The sequence below is a fragment of the Cervus elaphus genome, chromosome 18 (assembly GCF_910594005.1).
Source record: "Cervus elaphus chromosome 18, mCerEla1.1, whole genome shotgun sequence".
In the NCBI taxonomy this organism is placed as follows: Eukaryota; Metazoa; Chordata; class Mammalia; order Artiodactyla; family Cervidae; genus Cervus; species Cervus elaphus.
Window position 1 is genome coordinate 121,306,357 of NC_057832.1, and position 14,607 is coordinate 121,320,963.

Sequence of the window (14,607 nt, forward strand, 5' to 3'; positions counted from 1 at the left end):
GAATTCCCTGTGCTATACAGTAAGTTCTCATGAGTTATCTATTTTATACATATTATGAACAGTATATATACAGCACTTAGTTTAAGATGGAGGGAAAGAAAAACCTTATCACAGATTCTCTTGTGGGTGCTAGCTTTTCCCAAACCTTGGTATTCTGATCCCCCTTCTAGGGATGTTTCCCTCATACCACGCCCGCTAGAATGGGTCGTTTGCGAGGGAGGTTGTGGGATGCAAGGTGGAAAGAAGGTGCGATGTGTCAGTGCCCATAATAGGAGCTGTCACCTGTTCCTCTCATGGTGATGCAGGAACAAACACACCTGATGCGAGACTGCAGCATTTAGAGGTCCCCAGGACCACCTGTCTTCTGCCATCAGCTGCAAGTTCAAGGCTCCAGAAGTCATCAGAAAGACTTACAGAACTCAGAGAGCCTTAAACTCATGGTTGTGCTTTATTACAGCAAGAGGACGTAGATTAAAGTCAGGGGAAGAAAGAGACACACAGTCAAGGAGAATTCTAGACGCGGGGCTGCCAGCCGCCCTCTCCCTGTGGGGTCCTGGGCAATGCCAGTGGCTCCCAGCAACCATACACGCAGAGTGTTGCCAACCAGCAGGCTTTCCTGAGCCGTGGTGTCAGAGCTCCTGTTGGGAACGTGGTCATGTAGACACAGGTGACCACCCAGGTGCTGACCTTGGCCTCCCAGCCCTTCCAGAGCTCAAGCTGGTACCACATGGCCCAAATGCCCACCCTGTCCGGCAGCCCAAGATCGCCAGGTAAATGAAGACATTGTTATGGGGCAGGACATTCCAAGGACTTGGAGCTTGTATCCCAGGATCCAAGGACAAAGTCCAGACTTCTCTCTGGGCAGGTGGTGAGTGAGGTGGGGCATCGTTGGTAAGTCCGGGAAGCAGGACCTGTGAGAGGTGGGAGTGAATGCCCTCATCACAGATGTGGGCGTGATGAGGCCTCACCCATGTTTGAGGGGCCCCTGACTATAGACACGTCCTGAGATGCAGATCGGCATTAAGTCCGAAGGGAAAGAGGAGAAATCTTTGAAAACCACTTATAGGTAATTTGCAGTATTATCAAAATAGCTCATATTCAAATCCAGATACTATGTTATTTGATAATGACAACAGAGATTGTATCTTTGCTGTTTCCCTTGGTCTTTTCATCCATAATTTGGAAGTCACAAAAATGCTGAATGAGAGTTTGGTCTTTGATGAAGGCCATGATTAAGTTTTATTTTCTGAGACTCCATAGTTTCATTTCTGTAGTTGCTAACTTGCTAACATGATTTTCAACCTGTCTTCTTAAGCATGGAGCAAAGTATTACTGAACTGGGGAATCTTTTCTGAGTCTTCATCTCAACTGTTCCTCTCTAATAGTAATGGTAGACCTTGCCCGGCGACTCTGTGTCTTCGAAAGAAGTCCAAAAAATTGATCCTGCGTAAATGCTCAGTCACTAAGTTGTGTCCGACTCTTTGCAACCCCGTGGACTATAGCCCGCCAGGCTCCTCTGTCCTTGGGATTTCCCAGGCAAGAATACTGGAGTGGGTTGCCATTTCCTTCTCCAGGGCATCTTCCTGATTGAAGGATGGAATCTGCATCTCCTGCATTGCAGGTGGATTCTTTATCAACTGAACCAGCAGGGAAGCCCAATCCAGAACGTGTCTGTGCGTGAGTGGACTTCTTATTGTTACTGTCGACATTAAGGTTCCACTGACCAGTATTTCCATTTCTAGTTATGTAAGCCTTGAAGTTAATCACATGTGTGCCAAGTTTTTATACATAAGCAAGAGTATTCATCAAAGCATCATTTACATGTATAAAGAACCTATAGAAAGGACAACATTCTACCTTTCTTTGAGCAAAGTGAACATCCATGGTGGAGGTTACATAAAGGTTTAAGAATTAAACATGATTAAAATAGAATGTAGCATTTATCCAGGGCAACCATGACATATTATGTGTAAAAAAAAAGTATTTAGGGGTATATGGAAGTACTTCCTCTATATTAAGAAAATATTGCAAAAAATACAGATGGTATTCTGCAAATTGTGTATGCATGTGCATGCATGCGTGTGTGTGTGTGTGTTTGTGTAATGGGCTGAAAATAAGATGAAAAATTAAGACAACTGTTCCTGCATCTGCTGGGGTTAGGTTTGCAGTGTGAAGCAGAGAAGGGGGTTCAGTGGCATAATTCTTATTATGGTCCCAGTTCTTGTGCCTCTGCCTTCCACTTACGGGGAGCCGGGCAGGGCTCTGAGCTGTTAAAGGGGAGCTCTGCAGAATGGAAATGCAGAGTGGGCTGGAGGCTGGGCAGGTTTGGGAGCGAGATTTCTCTGGACAATAAGGTAAGGCGAATTGAGTTTCTGAGAATGTCCAAAAGGACAAGTTTGAAGATTGGAGGAGAGAAGTTATTGAGTATATGAGAAGCAACGGTGATAAGACGCCAGAGACATGATCCAGGGGAAATTCCCAGTGGGCAGAGAGCCAAAACCTTTTAAGCAAATGGCTGACTGATGTGAAGTTTTAAGTCTGTGTCTTCAGGATAAACCTGTCTGAGACCCGAGCCTTTGATGAAACATGCTGTCTCCCCGTTGGCCTTGTTGAATAATTTTGGGGAAGTCCGGGAAAAGGGCAATGTTCTGCCTTATGTTTGAAGGCAGCTATGGTCGATGGGCTTGGGGTGACAGGGGCTTTGAGCCAGAAGGGACCGAGAAAAGCTGAGCAGCTCGCGTGGCAGTCATGTGACCTTGGCCCAGGGGGCGAACTCCAGCTTGACCTTGTCCAGAAAGGGAGGTGGCCTCACCTATTATTTAGGGAACTAAACTAACACAACACATACACACAGCGCCTGGAAAAAAGGCTGGAAAGATATGTCCATCTTTATTGCTTTTGTCTCTAGATATATGGTATTTATCTAATTTTTCTTTTGAGTTTTTCCTTCCTTTCCAAATGGGTATTTCTGAAATGGGGGACAACTAAGTGATCTTTCTCCAGGAGGAAGAGGCTTTGACTATATGCTTCTTTTTTTATGCATACAGTTACTGTCTCTGGGTTCATAAACTTGGATAGAACATTTGCAGACAGGATCTTACCAAGTCTTAAAATCTCACTTTACATTTGTCAGCATCAGCCACGTCCCACAGCATCCTCTGACCCAGTCTGACCGTCTCGTGATTCGTGGAAACGTGGAGCAGTGAGTTCAGGAAAGAGGGTTAGAGGTTGTCTTAGATGTCCCTCCAGTGTCCTTCCTGGATTCTCCCTTGAGCCTGGGATGGGGGACCACACTACATCGTGTAACTGATGCCCAGCGAAGGTGGAATTGCTCCTTGCAGTTTCAAGGAGGGAGAGAATTCTGACTTTGTAATCCTTAGACCAAAGCAGATGATTTCCTTAGTGTGAAGATTCAAGATCGAGAAAATAGGTTGGTATCTTGAAATAAAAAACAATGAGCTACTGGTCTAGGGAGAAAAAACCATCCATCAGAATGGGTCACAATCATTTGCTCACAAATGTCTGGACAGGATGCTTAGGGACCATCCAAAAGGCTTTATTCCTACATCCTCGAGGGTTTCCTGCACCCCCACACACCTCCCTGTCTGTTGTCCCCACTTGTCTGGTCCATGTTCTTCCCACTGGACTCTAAGTGGTGTGGGGGATGGGAGCCTCGCCTTTGTATTTCTTAGCATCTCACAGAGCAGTGGCTCAGAGAAGTAAATCAGTCAGTGTGTGCTGCAGGAGGAATTAATGAAGCCACGCAAGTTAGACTACTCAGTTAGGAATGTTTCATTGTCAGGTGAATCTGAGAAACTTGTTCCCATTGTGGAGCAAGGGAGAGAGGAGGAAACTCATGGAAACAGAAGCTGTGGGTCATTCTCTACCTCTTTGACTTAGAAAATATTTGGAGGGCACAGGACTTAGGAGCCGATGTTGAGGTCTGGTGGAGAATGAAGTTACCTCTTCTATTTTTAAGACAATGCTTTTCAGCTTTTTAAAGTGACTTTTAAAATTGAATTATAGTTGATTTACCATGTTGTGTTAATTTCTGCTGTATAGCAAAGTGATTCAATTATAGGTATGTATGTATGTTCTTTTTTAAAATATTCTTTTCCATTTGGTTCTATCATGGGCTACTGAATATAGTTCTTTGTGCTATACAGTAGGACCTTGTTTATGAAGTTATCGCTTCTGCAGCTTTTTGTGGGAGTCTTTTCTGGGGAGGGGGTTGGGTACTAATCCTGGCCCCTGGATTTCAAACGGAAGTCTTGTGTCTGGCATCTGAAACCTCCAGCTCATCAAAGTTCATGATGGAACGTTTGTAGATGATAGATTCTGAGCAGGACTTGAATCCCAGCCTGGATGCTCCCAGGCTGGGGGAAAAGCCAGGATGTCTATAGTGCAGTAGCTGCTCAATAAATGCCTGTAGGAACTCAGCGACACCCTGCAGAATCACAGCTATTGTTGTATGTGGTCCTTACATTCAACTCCAAGCTTATTTCTGCTCCAGAGTGTGTTTGTTACGTCAGGTTTCCCATGCGAGGAAATCCTGTTCTTGAGACTGAAAGATGGTTTTTCATTTTTTTTTCAAGACTTAAACGTAGAAAATGTGTTGGAATCTGTGATGCGTAGGGGAGAATGAAAACCTCCTCGAGGGAAATTAGTGAAGGATGGACAAGGGCTCCTCACACTGGGTGGGCGTATGGCCACTTTCATCACGTGGCTAAGAAACAAAAGCTGTGAATTACCACACTTATGTTGAGGTTTTCCCATGGATTCAGGTGCAAGACATGTGCTTCTCCTATCTCCTGCACTGTCGGCTCAGCATATCAAATGAGCGTATTTCTTAGGAAAACCTCCCCACGCCACTCACCTGAGTTGTGGGTAGTTACCATTCCACCAAGCCACTTATGGGTTGTACAGATGACCATTGAGGTGATTTGTGGGCATAGCACACATTGTTAACCTATAAATGATGTGCAGAGGTGGTGGTTGTTCAGACTCCAGACTCCACGCACTGGCTGTGGAGTCAGTCAGTCGCTCAGTCGTGTCTGACTCGTTGCGACCCCATGGACTGCAGCACGCCAGGCTTCCCTGTCCTTTACTATCTCCTGGAGTTTGCTCAAACTCATGTCCATTGAGTTGATGATGCCATCCAACCATCTCATCCTCTGTCGTCCCCTTCTCCTCCTGCCCTCGGTCTTTCCAAGCATCAGGGTCTTTTCCAGTGAGTTAGCTCTTCGCATCAGGTGGCCTTCAGCTTCAGCATCAGTCCTTCCAGTGAATATTCAGGGTTGATTTCCTTTAGGATTGACTGGTTTGATCTCCTTGCTGTCCATGGGACTTGCAGATATAGCCTGTAAAGCATGACAGTAGGAATCCAAGCTATACCCGTTGTGGGAAAAGTTCCACATGTTTAGTAGACAGTGATTGTAGTAGATTAAGAATACAGAATCAATGTGAGAGGCTCCTGACTTGGCTTTCCTGGTGGCTCAGACAGTAAAGAATCTGCCTGCAGTGAAAGACCTGGGTTCAATCCCTGGGTTGAGAAGATTCCCTGGAGAAGGGAATGGCAACCCGCTCCAGTATTCTTGCCTGGAGAATCCCATGGACAGAGGAGCCTGGCGGGCTACAGTCCACGGGGTCAAAAAGAGTTGGGGACGACTGAGCCACGGACACGCTGTGACCCGAGTATGGCGTGGAATCTGTTGCAGCAGCCCCGGTGCTTTGGCCACACTTAAAGGTTGCCAACAGTTCAGGAATGCAGCCTTCCCCAAGCTGTGTCCCTGGTTTGAATTCTGATTTGCAGTTGTACGGGTATTTGTGGCAAAGTCCCAATCAATATGTTAATATAATGTATGCAGTGTACAGCGTTGATGGCTTTTAGTTAGGCAGTCTGCGGGATGTAATAAACCATCACGTGGGTTTTTCTGTTCTCAAATGGCTTAGCTGGAAGGCCCGTACCTGTGTGTCCATGTTAAAGAGAGACAACGTTGTAAAACCCTGCAGTAGTATGTTGTTGTTGAGTCCCGAAGTCGTGTCCGGCTCCGTGGGAGCCGTGGACCGCAGCGTGCCAGGCTTCCCTGCAGTAGTGTAGGAGCCCAAAACGACCTCCACCCAGCCCCTTGCCTGATGGGAGTAGGAATTGCATCTGCAGGAGGTGAAGTGACTGGGCTCAGAAGACAGAACAGCCCAGCCGGGACAAGGACGAGGTGCCTCGTCAGGTCTGCCCAAAGCGCTCTTGCCCGTGTTGCTTCAGTGACAGGTAGCGGGGAGGGGAAGGTGACAAGTGACAGGGCACCCAGAGGCAGGAGGTGGCTGAGGATGCCGCTCCTGGTGGTGGCGATGCTGACCCTCCAGGCTTCTCAAGCCCAGGCACGCTGCCCCCCAAGCACAGGCTTGTCTGGGCACCAGGGACCCCCAGGGGCTGTCAAACATAACACCTACCGCATGCTTTGAAGTAGGGCCTGTCGAATGTAACACCTGCCCCACTCTTTGGAGTACCCTTCAAGACAGAGTGTATAGTTAGTTCCAAAATGTGATTCAAACTCAATGCAGAGTCCCCAGCTGGAGGGGCCCGTGATCACCGTCTCAGCGATCGGCTGTCTGGGGCAGAGCCCAGAGTGGACCCGTACCGTTTTCCTGATGAGGACGAGATCGCCAGCTCCCCTGCCCACCCTCCAGCTCCATCTCTCTCACCAACCAACTGAGAGCGTCAGAGTGGTGGAGACGAAACCTCATGGGCGGGATGAGGCAGGGACGCGAGGCATCTGGCAGCCTGTGTGGGATTGTGATGGAAGAGGAGGTGGGAGGACCTCGGCTGGAGACTGCAGAAAGCAGTCGGAGGCTGGGAGCGTGGGTGCACGCAGGGAGGACCACCCATGGAGGGCCAGACGTGCTCTGCCCCCCTGAGCTGATGGCCGCTCTGTAGCTTCCTCCACCAGGCAGGTCACCGGCTGAAAAGGGCATCAAAGCGCTGGGAGTTCCCAGGGGGCGCCTGATGGTGTTCACTGTGAAGTGGGGGCGGGAGGAGCTGGGGTAGAAAAGAAGCACTGTTTAAATGTCGGAGCGCCTCAAAGGTCATTTCAGAATATCCCAGGCGTGAAAAGATAAGTCAGTCTCAATATCTGGTTCATCAGTTCTCCGCATTTCAAAGTTGAACCCACGTGAACTCTTGCGGAGGTGGGGAAGAGGAGGAAGCCTGGACTGCAGGTGACATCACTGGCGCCCAGTCGCTGGGCCTCCCATCTCCCATAAACAGGGTCCTGGCCCATTCAGGTCATCTTCACGTGTCTGCACATCATTTCCTTAGTCCTCTCCCAGAGAATTCCTATTCTTTCTGTGAACATAACATGTGCGTGCTCAGTTGTATCTGACTGTTTGCAACCCCATGGACTGTAGCCCACCAGGCCCCTCTGTCCATGGGATTTTCCAGGCAAGAATACTGGAGTGGGTTGCCATTTCCCTTTCCAAGGGATCTTCCCAACCTAGGGATCAAAACTCGTGTCTTCTGCAGCTCCTGCACTGGGGGACGCGGATTCTTTACCACTGAGCCACCAGTTGCGAACATAGAGTTAAAATAAATCCAGAAGTTTTAATGTCAAACCACTGAGTAGTTTTCAGTATCCCAAGAAGAGGGAAGAAAGTGTCAATTCTTGAATGATAATGGCCTATGCCCAGAATCGGAGCTCTCAGAAAACGTTGTTTGAAATCTAGAATCCTTGGCAGGGCAGATACATCCCTGCCAGGCTCCGTGGCTAATGATGAAACAGGTTGGGGTCCAATTGTGAAGGAACTCAGCATTCCTGAGCCTTGATGGGGCTCGGGGCACCCTCTTGGCGCCTCCCACCCAGGCAGACACCCAGGACCAGCCAGCTTTCTTTCCCAGGCAGGTCTTTTCAAACCCTGTGCTCAGGAAGCGGTTCAGTGAAGCCACCCTCTGGAGGTAAAGGATGGACACAGTCAGCCTTGTGAGCAGTGCTTACATTTCCGCGGGGACAGGGGCCATGCCCAGGGCGGAGGCAGATGGGGTAGAGTGAGCAGTGCCCGCCATGGGGCAGCTCTCTGGGGGCCCTGGAGGGACGTGCTGGCGGGAGAGTCCTGCCTGGGGCCCCCGAGATGGTGCCTCTCTCTTCTGGGTCCCGGGTGTCAGGCTGGCCGTGGTGGGGGCGTCGGGGCGGTTCCTCCTTGGCAGCGTTTCTAAGTAAGCGTGTACTTGTTGTCTTGCCTTCCGGCAGATATTTTCCATATGGCATTTTGCTTATTTTTAGCCTGGATTCAGATCGTTTCCTCCAGAAGATGAGCTTGTTTGCCAAGATGTCACAGAGAAAGGTGGATGACAAAGTTAGAAGTTGCTTACATTTTTTTCCAAAGGGCTCTAGAAGCATCATTTTATTCCAAGGGAACCATCATCTCAAACCCGACTCTCCACCTGGCCTGAAAAGCCTGTGTCTGAGAACCTCGGTGTCCCCAAAAACCCTCTGGTACATAACCCAAAAGGCCTTACCTTGTATTGGGGTATAGCCGATGAACAGCACTGTGTTAGTTTCAGGTGAACGGCGAAAGGACTCAGCCAGACATACGCGTGCGTGTGTTCTCCGCCACACCCGCTCCCACTCCGGCTGCCACGTCACGTGGAGCAGAGCTCCCCGTGCTATACAGTGGGCCGTGACGGTCATCTGTTTTAAATATAGCTGTGTGTGCATGTCCATCCCAAACTCCCTAACTGTCCCTCCCCCCCTGCCCTGGCAGCCGTAAGTTCATTTTCTGAGTCTGTGAGTCTGTCTGAAAGGCCTTTTCTGAGCGTGCAAAGGATACTGTGGCCCGAGAGGCTTCCTTTTATGAAGGCAGATGGCTGTGGGGTCATGGGATTTGGTAATGCATCCGGAAAAAAGAACTCAGAAAAGCCGTGATTCTGAGAAATTTAACATCTGGAACATACACAAAGGACTGCATACGGCCGACCCGTGTAGTATCGAGCGATTCAAGCCAAAAAGCAAAACGAGACAAGGAGTGAAGAGGAAGAGATGGACCGTGAGGCCCGGCGTGTCTCCCTCAGGGCCACCGCTGATGTCCGGGCAACAGCACCTTTTGGCTGAGTGCTCGGGCTCCTGGCGTCGCTTCTCCCTTGAGCCGCAGAAAGCGGGGCCGTGGTTCCCGCACCCAGCATCCCCGTCTTGCCAATGTCCGCGCCCTCGAAGGGACAGACGCGTCTTTGAATCTGCAGGGACCGCCGCGCCGGACACAATGTCCTCTTTCATGCTCACTAAGGCTGCTCCTCGGCCTCTCTTTCACTGGCCTCTTTTCTTTCTTCTTCTGAACCTGATCTGAAAGCAAACACCAGGACCTCTTTCACCGCAGCAGCACAGCCCTCCGCCCTCCTCCGGCGTCCATCCGTTCCTGCCTCTTCCTGAGCCCGGCCACCCTGCTCCAGGCAAGGACCAGTGCCAGTTCGTCTCCCTCCGACGTTATTAAGCCTCCAGAATTGCCGTTTCAACCCCAGATTTCTAACTTGCCCTGGACTGGATGCGTACGGGCTGGATTATTTGTTTCCTTTTCTTGCTTGTTGGGCTGTGGGGTCAGTCTTCAGTGGTCACGGCCAGGGTAGCAAACACCTAGGCTGAGCATGAAGATGCTATTTCATCCAGCGTGCTGCTGCTGTTTCTTCTTTGCGAGGTGGTAGCAGCACGTGTTGTGCATTGAAAACGCTACTCATTTGGAATCTACTAGGAAAGGAAGGAGCACAGTCAGGATCCCGAGACAGGCGAGCAGGGGGTCCAGGCAGGTTTATTTCTAACACAGTCGTTTGGTTGGCGGGGATGAGGAGTGGGGAAGAGCCGATGGCTGGCTGCCTGTCCAGGGGGAGGGGCCTTCGCAGCTCTCTCGGTGGAACTGGGGTTTAACTCAGTGGCTTTTCTTAAAGAGCCCGCAGAATAGGAAAACCTTGCTTCCCACGAGTCCCCAGGAAGCTGCTTGCATGTGGGCATGTTCTGCATAACAGTCCTTTTGAATTCAGCGATTATCTGTCGAGCAATTAATATGAATAGAATATCTGAAATATTCATCTAAAATCCAGTCCCTGTCCACTGAAGGGTTGCTTTGACACGCCATGCTTTGTGTGCATTTTTCTCTGCAGTAGATTAGGAAGTGTGCGTCTGTGAGTGTGTGTGGTAGTCACACAGTCGTGTCTGACTCTCTGTGGCCCCGTGGACTGTAGCCCGCCAGGCTCCTCTGTCCCTGGGATTCTCCAGGCGAGAACACTGGAGTGGGTTGCCGTTTCCTCCTGCAGGGGACCTTCCCGACCCGGGGACTGAACCAGTGTCTCATGCATCTCCTACACTGGCAGGCAGATTCTTTACCACTGAGCCGCCTGGAAGCCCAGTGAGCGTCTGGTAAGTCACAGTAGACGTAGCCAGTCTTTTCTGCAGAGGAGGAATGGACTCAATTCCTGGGGATGCGCCTGTTATAGCTACCTTGCTGTTAGGTGGTCAGCAATGTGTTGACCATTGTAAGCAAGCATCAGGTTAACGTGGAGCCGTCTTAGCTGATCAGGATTGATACACAAATGCTGGAGATGGCTCTTACATGAAGACAAACTATAGATTTATTTCTAAGTTTATTTCTTACTGAAGAGTGACTGAGTCACAGTGTTGTATTAGTTCCAGGTATTCAGCAATCCAGTTTCACGTGTATGTTCCTCTTCAGACTCTTTCCCATTGTAAGTTACTATGTAATAAGATACTGAATCTAGTTCCTTCTGTTGTACAGGAGGTCCTGTTGTTTATTCGTTTCATATGTAGTGGTGTGTATCTGTTAATCTCAGTCTCCTGACTTATCTCCCCCGACTTTGCCTTTGGTAACCATAAATGTGTTGTCTATGTCCATGAGTCTGGTTTTGTTTGGATAGTTCATCCATGTCACTTCTTTAGATCGCACATAGCATGTGGTGTTTAGTATGACGATCTCTAGGCCCACGCATGGAGCTGCCCATGTCGCTCATCAATCCATTTTAGACAGGGAGTTGCAGGAAAGGCTTAGTGCTTTGATGGGACACCAGCTGATACTGTGTAATCACGAATGCTGTTTATATTCTGGGAACAATTGTGATGAATGAGCAGTTTGACAATGAACTAGATCAAGGATCCCCGAATCACTTCCCGGTCAGCGCGGCCCTCGAATGCCTGTTGGGTCTCTTCAGTTCATTCCTTTCCTCATCATTTGACGAGCCATCTCAGCACCAACTTGCAGAAATGTCCTCAGTTCTCTTGACCTTCATCCAGGTTCCCCAGTTCACGGGCTATGGTGAATAATTTATCCCTCGGACTTTAATTCCTTCTACATTTCCTTGTATTTTTTAAAATGATTTTTATATTTTCTTGTGTGTATTCAAATTGGAGACCCAAAACGTGGGTCATGTGATTTCTTTGTTTAAACCTGTGCTTTAAAAACGTTGCCTTTAATTTTCAAGGTATGGAATGGAGTAGAATCGATCACAGCAGCAATAGCTGACATGAATATACCACAGGAGCTTCCCCTGGTGGCTCAGACCGTAAAGAATCTGCCTGCAGTATAGGAGACGCAGGTTTGCTCCCTGGGGTGGGAAGATCCCCTGGAGAAGGGAATGGCAACCCACTCCAGTATTCTTGCCTGGAGAATTGCATGGACAGAGGAACCTGGCGGGCCAAGCAACTAAACACGCACACACACAAACACCACGCAGTAGGTGCCTATTAGTCTCAAAGTGTTTTACCTGTACTATCTCAATTAATGCAAGATTAATGTTCATCACTCCTATTATTCTTACACCCACTTCACCCTTGGAAAAAGTGATGATGCTTCAGCAGACGTGGCTGACCTGAAATGTGACTGCAAAGCCCATCTCTATTGCAAGGAGGCGGTTCTGCACTTTGTGGCCAAGGGTATGTGTATAATTTTTCAAAGAACACTTTCCTTGACGCCTCTTTTCCTTCTAACATTTGTCCTTCTTTCCGTTTTATTGTTATATAAACCTACAGATCACATTGCCTAATGAGTGAGTTAACAGCTGTTAGTGTAGACACCAGATTTTTCAGTGATTGTTATGAGTAATAAATCACACTTACATACCATTCAATCTAATACTAATAAATTGCTCCATCGTCCTTCTGGTATTTGGAAAACACAAAAGCTCGTTTATAAAATAGGTCACACAGTTTTTAAATGATGGGGTTGCACAGTGACGGTGTCCAGAGGTGGGACGCGTCTGCACAGTCTCCCCTTTGGGGCAGGATGCACGCGTCCGTCCAGGAGATGCTCCCCCTCCGTCCGCACCTTGTGGGGGCTGCGGTCCAGACGGAGGAGAGGGTGGTGATATAGGATTCAGGGAAATGAATCATTCTGAGGCTCCATCCCTTCTGCTTGTTGAAATGAAACCCACAGTTGTAGCTGCCTTTGTCACACTGTCTCTTCCGCAGATCTGATTGTTAAAAAGCCAGAGGCAGGCTGAACAGAAAGAGACCACTCACCCAGGGTTGGCAGGCCCTTCTCGCCTCCTTCCCTCCTGCCAAAGAAGATGCGCGCACGCTTCCTCCTTCCCTGGAAGCAGCATCATCCCTTTGAAGCAGCAAAACTCCTCGTCTCTCCTTCCCTTTCTTGTCCCTCATGTTTAGTCTTGAGGTGTGTGTGTTTCACTTTTCCCCTTGATGTCACGTAATTGCATGAATTTTCATATTCTGGGCATCATATGTCTTGCCAGAGTGACTTGCTATTCCTCAGTTACCTTCTGCTGGAATACAGACGGGCTTCCCAGTGATAAAGAAAATCCGCCTGCCCATGCAGGAGACATAAGAGATACGGGTTTGATCCCTAGGTCAGGAAGATCCCCTGGAGGAGGAAATGGCAACCCACTCCAGTATTCTTCCCTGGGAAATCCCACGGACAGAGGAGCCTGGCGGGCTACAGTCCATGGGGTCACAGAAGAGTTGGACCCTACCGACTGACTGAACATACAGTATAGATATACGAGAACAGTGTTTGAATTAAAAAGGCAATGACTTTAGAACCGACTATGGACAGAACCTCAGTGCAGGATGCAGCACTTAGAGATCCACGGGAGCAGGGGTGTTGTGTGAAACACGGGGGCCGCTGACCTGCACTGGGACATCTGAGCTGGAGGCGACGCTTGGGTCCTTTGGAGTTGGAATCATCTCAGAACCTGAATCCTCGGTAGAAACACATCACTGATTGTCGGTCAGTCATTCACACTGATGAAGAAAAGGCATTACAGGAGATTCTTCCGGTGGAGAAAGGCGAGGCTGTCCAGCAAACAGCAGGACCAGATGATCGGTTGACCGAGTGTGCCGGGCAGTTGGGTTTGGCGACCCCAGAGCATCTGAAGGACGTAGATGATGTAAGAGGAGGTGTGGAGAGGAGGCAGCTGAGCCCGTGACTTTGCAAGCCCTGTGATGCGGCGGGTGAGGGGGCAGGGGAGCATGCCCCAGGGTTTGGGCCTGGGCTGGGGCCAGATGGACAAGCGGGAGGGAGGCCTCCACACGTCTGGGGGACCCAGGAGGGGGGCAAGTGGAGTCACTGGAGTCCGTCTGCCCTGCGTGTTCTCCAGGCCCTGTCCCTCGGCAGAGCAGCCAGGTTGCAAAAGCCCCATCACAGTGTCTCCCTTGTCTGCACTGAAGTGGGATGAAGTGGTCCCTGACCCTTGGCAGATACCCTCACGGGAGGGGCTTTGGGAGCCACTGAAAGATTCATCACTCTTAGGACTGTTTTCCCGGAGGCACACCAGTCCATCTGGGAGTTGACAGGCCGGTCGATGTTTCTTATCCAGAAATTGATGTGAACGCCCAATGGCCTCTGGACCTTTCAATCAAGAACCACCTGTGACCGTGTTGATTTAAGGGAAACATAAGTGAATTAGACCACTTCTTTCCTTCCACATGTGACACCCAGCTGACAGCAGAATTGCTGTTAAATGTTGAGGGCAGTAAGCTTTAGTGATATTGCGTGTGTGCATGCGTGCTGAGTTGTTTCAGGCGTGTCTGACTCTTTGTGACCCCATGGACTGTGGCCTGCCAGGCTCCTCTGTCCATGGGATTCTCCAGGCAAGAATACTGGAGTGGGTTGCCAAGCCCTCCTCCAGGGGATCTTCCCAACCCAGGGATTCCAAGGATTGAACCCCTGTCTCTTAAGTCTCCTGCATTGGCAGGCTGATTCTTTACCACCTGGGAAGCCACCTGGGAAGCCCTTAGTGGTGTTACTGGTGTGGACATAACAAACCAGTCCCTATGGGAGTCTTAGGTAAGCTGGCCACTGAAGTGATCAATGTGCTTTGTAATAGAACAGCCAATAATCCGCTTAGTAACGGGGCAGCAGAGGGCATTGAGTGGACAATATTGGAGGGGGTTCCCTTGGAGTGTTCAAACCTCACTTTGCTGCTCACAGAGACCCAGCTGGATGTGGGGCACCCCGAAAGTGACTTGAGGTGTGTTTGCATGGAGCAGAGGGAAGGTCAGTTGTTACAATGACACAGGTTTGCGTGCCCTGGAAAGGGGAACGGAGCCGCTGCTTCCACGCTACCTGAGTGCAAGGTCGCGTGTCATCGCTTCGTTAGGTCTC

At 49.5% G+C, this 14,607-nt stretch overlaps 1 protein-coding gene across 7 annotated transcripts in view; it reads left to right on the top strand.

Moving 5' to 3' along the window:
* Positions 1 to 14,607, top strand: part of DPP6 (dipeptidyl peptidase like 6) — a 1,045,929-nt gene that overhangs the window by 559,543 nt on the left and 471,779 nt on the right. The gene's annotated exons all lie outside the window — the stretch shown is intronic.